Here is a 7164-nt window from a genome sequence, read left to right as displayed (position 1 = left end):
AACAACTTCCAGAACCGTTTTATCTCAAAGCTGATAACTGGCGATCTATTAAGCATATAAACAGATCGCAATTCAGCTCCTGTACTGTAGGTTTATACCTCAGCTAAGAACCGCCGTCGCTCTTTTCCCTCCCGGCACCCGTTAGTTCAGTTACTATGACAACGGTAAATAAAACACAAAAGGAAAAGGACTAGTAATGGAGTGTTCCACCATGTCTGTAGTTCTAAAGTGCAGCTCAGCTCAGAGGGGTAGACAAAGTTCAGTGTCTATTTTGAATGGCACTGTTTTGTGTCAGTTAGACTTTTGTTTTGAGTTGAATTTGGCTTGTTTTGTGTTAATTATGTCACCACAGTTATTCGAAATGGCAACAAAAGTAATAGCTCCCCTCACGGGATCAAGCCGCAGGCAGCGGTATGAGCCACATTAACGGTACTAGGAAGAGGCAGTTATTTTGAGGTGTAGAACAATAGGTGCCTGCCTATGCATTGCTATGGCAGGCCCCAACTAACCTTTTACTCAGGTTAATTGGAATCAGCATAACTGTTTTCAGATGTGAACTGAATGCTGATACTGAACTAAACGGTGCTTCAGCCAATTAATTTAATGATGTAAATGTCTTTACATTTTTACACAGCTTTATCTCTGACCTTATATTGAGATTATATTACACATAGGTGAACTCTATTTATAGAGTGTATTTACATAAAATATGTTATCCTCTCATACTTTTCTGATTAACAGTAAGTAAAGTAAATACTGTGTGTTAAGTAAAGGCTGAGATTCCACAAGCTTGAACTCTCAGATTCACTGGTTGTCATTATTACTAATATATTTTTTCTTGTACATATTATAATTGGTCCAAAATAAATACATGTCATCGTGCCATTAGTTCATTACATGACAACCTTTATCCTTGTCCTGCCGAGGCTTTCTTTTGTAACCCCATAAAACCTTAAAGCATTGGATAAAAATGAGTGGCTAAGTGACTAGCGTACGTCTTGGGATGTTATCTTGTTACAATAATGGACATCGAGAGAACATGCTCTAGTCCCTGTGCTGCTGTTCACGGCTCGGTACAGAGTTTCGTATTAGCACCGGCTCCGTCTTCTGTCAATGTCATGCGAACAGACAGGTCATTTACATTTTTGATAAAATGATCGTACATTTTTTATTTGTCTTTGAAATTAAAGAGTCCTTTAATCATTGTGGAAGGAAGGGGACTTGGTTGACATACTCATGTGTTTCTGATTGCATTAGAACTGATGTGGCGTGGCATGATGGATATTTAATAGTTGTGCTGTCCCTCTGTATCATGTCAGGAGCCTGACACACACAGATGGTTCGGAGCTCTCCAGCTCATACAGAATTGCTTTAATTATTAGGTCCATCATCTTGGCTTTGAGATGAGACGAGGGCTGAGGAGAGGAGAGATGAGGAGAGGAGAAGTACAGCAAGGCAAACTAAGGCCGTGTGAGACATGTCAAAGGTTGTTGTCAAAGGTTTTAAATGAGTTTATCAGACATTTGCGCGTGGTGATATGGTATCAAGCTGACATGCCATATCCTGTTTGTCTGCAGTACTTTCTTCTCCACAGGCCCTCATAGTGGGGTCTAATTGCTGTGTGTATCTACCGAGGCTGCGAAGAGCCCACGGCAGCCCTGTAGCGCCCCAGGCAGTGTGCTGATAAGACTTCTGCCTCGCCTGAGCTGAACTGTCATCTCTGGCCGCCGTGTGTTTTTATATTGCAGCAGAAAACTGATTCTTCTTGATTAAAAAGATCAAAAGTTGGCCGTGCCAATACCAGTTACTCAAAAGATGCCCCACAATTGCGTCACCAGCACCAGATTCGTCAGTGAGCAGGCATTGGCAGGCGAGCTCCTGATAATCCAGAGCTGTAATGAATATAAAACGGCTATACAAATTCAGCAAGAATACTTTTTTATGGAAATAAAAAGGACAGATGAGAGCAGAGGCCAGAGAGTGATTATGCGAGGGAGAACAGCCACTCTCACGTTGGCACCTCCAGCTTGCGGGCCATCTGCTTAGAGGGCCTGGAAATGAGGATGACAATGCTAATCACTGCCATGGAGGCCTGACTGGTGTGGATGAATGGCCATCCCAGGCTCTAAACACACTGAGTAGTGCTCATTACACAATGTTTTTGTCTGGGCATGCCAGGTCCGCGAGCTTCCACCAGCGCCGCCCTTTTCCTGTGTACACTCCATCACTCAGTGGCAACATGTGTATGGCTTCCTGTCAATTCAGGAAGTCTTGGTTCATATCCCAGCCACATTAATGGACCAGGCTGAAGATACTTAGTAATTTCCTATTTCCCTATTGAAACTATTGTTGTTGGCCATTATCATTCACATTAGTCAAAATGTCCTTTTTGTTTCTGTACTAGTTGTGTATTTTTCAGATTTGATCCTTTGTCCCGGAAATCTTGCTACTTTTAAAATTTGTTCGTAGAAACTTAACAGCATGATTCCCTTGGATTTGTTTAGACATATAATTTGCATTTAAGTCTTAACATTCATCACAAAGGGGCAGCGTTGTGCATTCTAGCCCCAGGTCAAATCAAATAATTAAAGCAAGGGAAATCGTCCTGAGAATAAGATCAATCGAGTGACATGAGTTTTCATGACTGATCATTCAAAAGACTGAATCAGGTAAATAAAACTGTAAGGTAAAGAAAATGTATGTCTTATTTGTGGAATAATGTAAAATTATAGTACCCATACTTTGTAAAGGCAGTTTGATGGTAGCTACACAGTCGTCTTCTGGGGTCTTGCTTTGAGTTCATCCCGACAAATGATGTGCAGTAGACCAGCTGTCTGGAAATCATTTTCTGTTTGCCATAACTTAAGGCAACCATTAAACTCACAAGCTCTTTTGAAAATGAGGTTACCCCATAGCCTGCAATTAATCTGTCTGGAATCTCAACTGTATTGAAAAGTATCAGAGCAGAAACATGTTTCATGACTACATCATTTTATTCTTACCTGTACAAAAATAAACCAAAAACCTAAAAAAAAAAGGTTATAAAATTTGATGTATTTGCTTTTCTCAATAAAGTTTCTGTTGTGCTTTTCCTACCCAAAGAAAGGGTACTATCAACATAACATGTTATCCAGTAGCAAATAATATTTAGCAAGTAAGCTTTAACACCATATAGCTGTAAATGAAAACTCATGATTTCAACAACTACCCCAACTTTTAAACTAAAGACAACAACACAGCATTCAAGATGTTATGTAATTATTGACGTTTTTGTTCAGATAATGCTTTATAAGAGCATTGTATTATCTTGGAAAAATCATTAAGGAACTACAAATAAGCTGTTTCACTGTCCAAATAGAATTTATTCATCAGTAAAACTATTCAATGTAGGTTCTATGTTTACACTGAAAGACATTAAAACTGTTTAGGTAAGTGTGCATTTGTTGCAACTGTGCACTGATTTAGCACCATTGCAAAAATCTCCAAAAATTCACTGGACTTTGCCTGTATTTTTGATATTCTATCCCTAATTTATTAGTCTCTGAAATCATACTCATCAAGCAGTCTAGCACTAGAAAGTGTTGATGTCTGAGCTCTGCTTAGCTTTTAGACCAACTATAAAATTTTGTAAAGGCCATTTGAAGAATCATTTACACAATGAATGAACTGGTTCATTCTTTGCTAAGTTTAGCTAAGTGATCTGTAACTTCAAGCCAGAAGTTGTGCCAGTATTGTTGGTGAGATTGGGTCATTACTGAAATAAGCAGTGCATGAACTTTGTAAATCGGTACTGATTTTGGACCTCATCTGCAGAACTTTATATCACCGTACTGGTGCTATTTACAATTTCTATTCAAATCCAGATTTGCCTCTATTAATAAATAGGCATTAGTCTGAGTCCTTAGTTCATGGAAAACAGGAGGACAGGCTTTTACTGTATGTGTTGTCGGAGTTGGTATGCATGGCCGCAGTTCAACTTTCATGTGGGCCCTGTCGGAAAGCACTTTATTCTAATGTACTGTGCCTTTTCAAAACCTATTCCCAAGTAAGAAATAAAAGCCCAGACTACTGCATTACTGTCCAGCCTGTCAGCTTTGTTAAATATAAGCTCCAACCTGCCTGCCAGAGCCTTAAAAGCTGAGCTGGCAAAATGCGAGACTAGAAGTGACAAAAGCAGATAGCTGCAGCTGTGATTTTAGGAAAGGAGAATGGACACTTCAATGCATTTTCATACGTTTACAAGGAGTTCATGTTGTTCTCTATGAATCAATAAGAAGCGCGATGCAGCAGACTTGACATAGAGTTATCCACAATGGAGAACCTACTATGTCACTACAATGAGAAATAAAGTCGACATAATGTCAGGCGCTATGGCACTCATGACTCCTCCTAGCCATTTCCTGGGGCCGAAAAAATCGAAGCCGTCAGGAAAAAAAATATGCTTCCCGTAAAAACATTTGACCATTTCTTTGTGAAAAAAATTAAAAGAGAAAGCTCATATGAACAATCTGAGGGTTGATAAAAGACATTGCTAAACAACTTTTGTTATAGTTCTCACTGTAGTTTTGGAGTTTATCATCAATGCAGTAACACAGGGTTACTGGGACACACTGTAGTTGGTATTTCCCTCCTACTGCTTTTATTTCACTATGAGTTTAGTTGTATTACAAACATAAGTGGAGCTAAAGGTACAAATTAGATCTAGAAAATAAAGGCTACTCCAGGAATTAAACTCATCCTCTGCCTCAATATGCTTAGGAGATTAACATATTTCATTCAGTTAATAAAATGTTATTCCTCTAACATACTATCCAGAAATAGTCAGTTTTGTTCTTTTAAATAAAGAAAAACAAGAACCTTAAAAAAGATTATTTAAATCCATAGATGATTGATTGGACTTCATACCTAAGGCCCTCTGAGACACACAAAAAGAATGAGTAAACTGGCTGCAGCTGTATAATTGTGATACAATGATTTCCTCAGTGAACCAATCCCACCTGGGATTCAATAAATCTATACTCATAGAAATGGACTTGTTTTGAGCCATAGAATAAATATCCAGACTGAATAAATTTAGCAGCATGTACTTCAGTATATGTGACATTTACATCTTTACAAGTAAGTATAACGTCATTAAAATCAATTTTATTTATTTTTCACTCCATAATATCATTAAGTAGATCAAATTGACAGACCAATGCTTGAGAAATCATAAAAAATAAATAAATAACACAACGTAGTAAGTACTTTTATTCACATACAACAATACATCAGGGATTTTTATGTAGAATTTAGGAAAATCTGTGAATGTTATGGGAATTATTAGTGAAGTTACAAATTTGAAACTAGAGTACTTACATACATTCGACAATCCATGTATAATGTTAATTGTGGTTATTAAATGCATTTTTAATTATTATCTTCTGTTTTTACATCTGTCTATAAACTCAATGGGATAAATAAACATGTCAATTCCAACAAAGAAACAGTGTTTAAATTACTAAAATAAGCTCCAAAATAGTTCAAGCGAGAAAGTTTAAACACAATAAAGTTTGAGATTACTAGCTTGGTTGGTTTGACATTCAGAGGAAGATAAAGATTCAAATAGGGCTCATTAATTAAATTGTAACATCTTTATTTCCTGAGAATAGGGAAAAAAATTGAGGATGCTTCTAGTTAATAAATAAAAAGGATACTAGTCTATTTTTCCTTTTTAAATTGCAAGGAATAACATAGCTAAAGCAAACTCTGTTCATCCTCTGTTTTATCTCTGTTCATATTCCCACTTAATGTTATTTCAGCCCACATAAAAAAGGAACATTTTAATAAATTAAAACCTCTTGTAGCAGATGATTATTTAAGCAGATAATTATTACGTTCCAGAAAAAGTTCCTAAAGCCGAACAATTTAGTCTACAGTTAATAATTTTTATTCTCCTAAATTGCTGCATCTGAATATATTCCAGTGCAGCAGCACAAAAAGCCCAGGAGAAATGAATGGTCCAGCTACAATGTGCTTGAAAGATGAAGAACTCCCCCTTCCAGCCATTTACTGCAAACCTTTTCAACAAAGTGCTCCAAACTGAACCATTTTACGACTGAGGTGAAAATATTTGCTTTTATCACCCATCCATTTGAAAACCAGCCATATCCAGAGCGAACAGAAATGCTCGGTATGGAGCAATCACAGTCTTGCTTTCCATGTCATAATTTCCTAATTATTTACCAGCTGCAATTAACATATTCTTGTTATCATCAGAGGGTTTTGTGAAATTCTTTCAGAAAGGACGTACCGAAGAGACTAAAACAAAAGTATACATTGTATGTGGGGGTCTGTGTGTACATAAACTTTCCTGATTAAAATAAAAATGACCTCTGCCTGACAAATTAGAAATAAACCTGTTTGACAGACCCCGTTTGGTAAGAACAAATGCGAGACATGAAAAATTGTTTGACACACTTTCATAAAAGCAAGTGGCGGCAACCCATCCTTTAGCATGTGGTAATGGCTTCTCGTTGTTAGATTCAATGGAAAAAGCTATTCATACTGTTACGTGATTGAAAAGAAAATTGAATCCTTTTGATGTTATAAATGTGTCTATTACCGCATTTGCACACAAAATTTCTATGGAAATTATAGAGAAAGGAGTGATTCTCTGTAGGAAACGTTTTGGAATGACATATTGAATTCTATTCCTGCCGGAATATCAATATAGTGTTATAGAACAACTCTAAAACTGTGCGATTTTTCACTGGGATGAAAGGTTAAAATTACTATGCTTCACAAATATATATATATAAAAAGTTAATGGCAAGATATTTCTTATGTTCTAATAAGCAACTTCTTGAGTTTATAAATAAAGCTAAAGGAGAAAATTTCTCTTCTATATAATGAGATATACCTGCAGCTACTTTGAAAGGAATTAATCGGTAAAATTGGTCAAAAGGACAAAGTTAATAATCTTAGTGGTTTGCATAACAATCTGTTAGGCTGAGGGGATCAGGAAGGATCTTTTTTGTTTACAGAAAGACATGATGAGACATAGACAGGAAGTATTTTAGAAAGTTTACTCCCGGCTAAAGACACAGTTTGCATCATCCTATGAACATATGTTCTGTGAACTGGTGTAGGTCGTAAAGCAGTAAACAGAGAACAGTGTACTCC

At 36.8% G+C, this 7164-nt stretch overlaps 1 long non-coding RNA gene across 1 annotated transcript in view; it reads left to right on the top strand.

Annotated features, from left to right (window-relative positions):
* LOC106962669 (uncharacterized) overlaps positions 1–1778 on the top strand; it is a 7613-nt gene extending 5835 nt beyond the window's left edge. The window contains exons 2-3 of the long non-coding RNA XR_001428029.1: positions 1383–1486; positions 1578–1778. This is a non-coding gene — a long non-coding RNA (uncharacterized LOC106962669). The remainder of the gene's footprint in view (positions 1–1382; positions 1487–1577) is intronic.
* The last annotated feature ends 5386 nt before the right edge of the window (positions 1779–7164 follow it).

This window comes from Poecilia latipinna, unplaced genomic scaffold, assembly GCF_001443285.1.
Source record: "Poecilia latipinna isolate Pla-1442-1.1 unplaced genomic scaffold, P_latipinna-1.0 Scaffold1445, whole genome shotgun sequence".
Taxonomy (NCBI): domain Eukaryota; kingdom Metazoa; phylum Chordata; class Actinopteri; order Cyprinodontiformes; family Poeciliidae; genus Poecilia; species Poecilia latipinna.
Note: the sequence above shows the minus strand (reverse complement) of the source record. Positions and strands in the feature narration are given on the sequence as shown.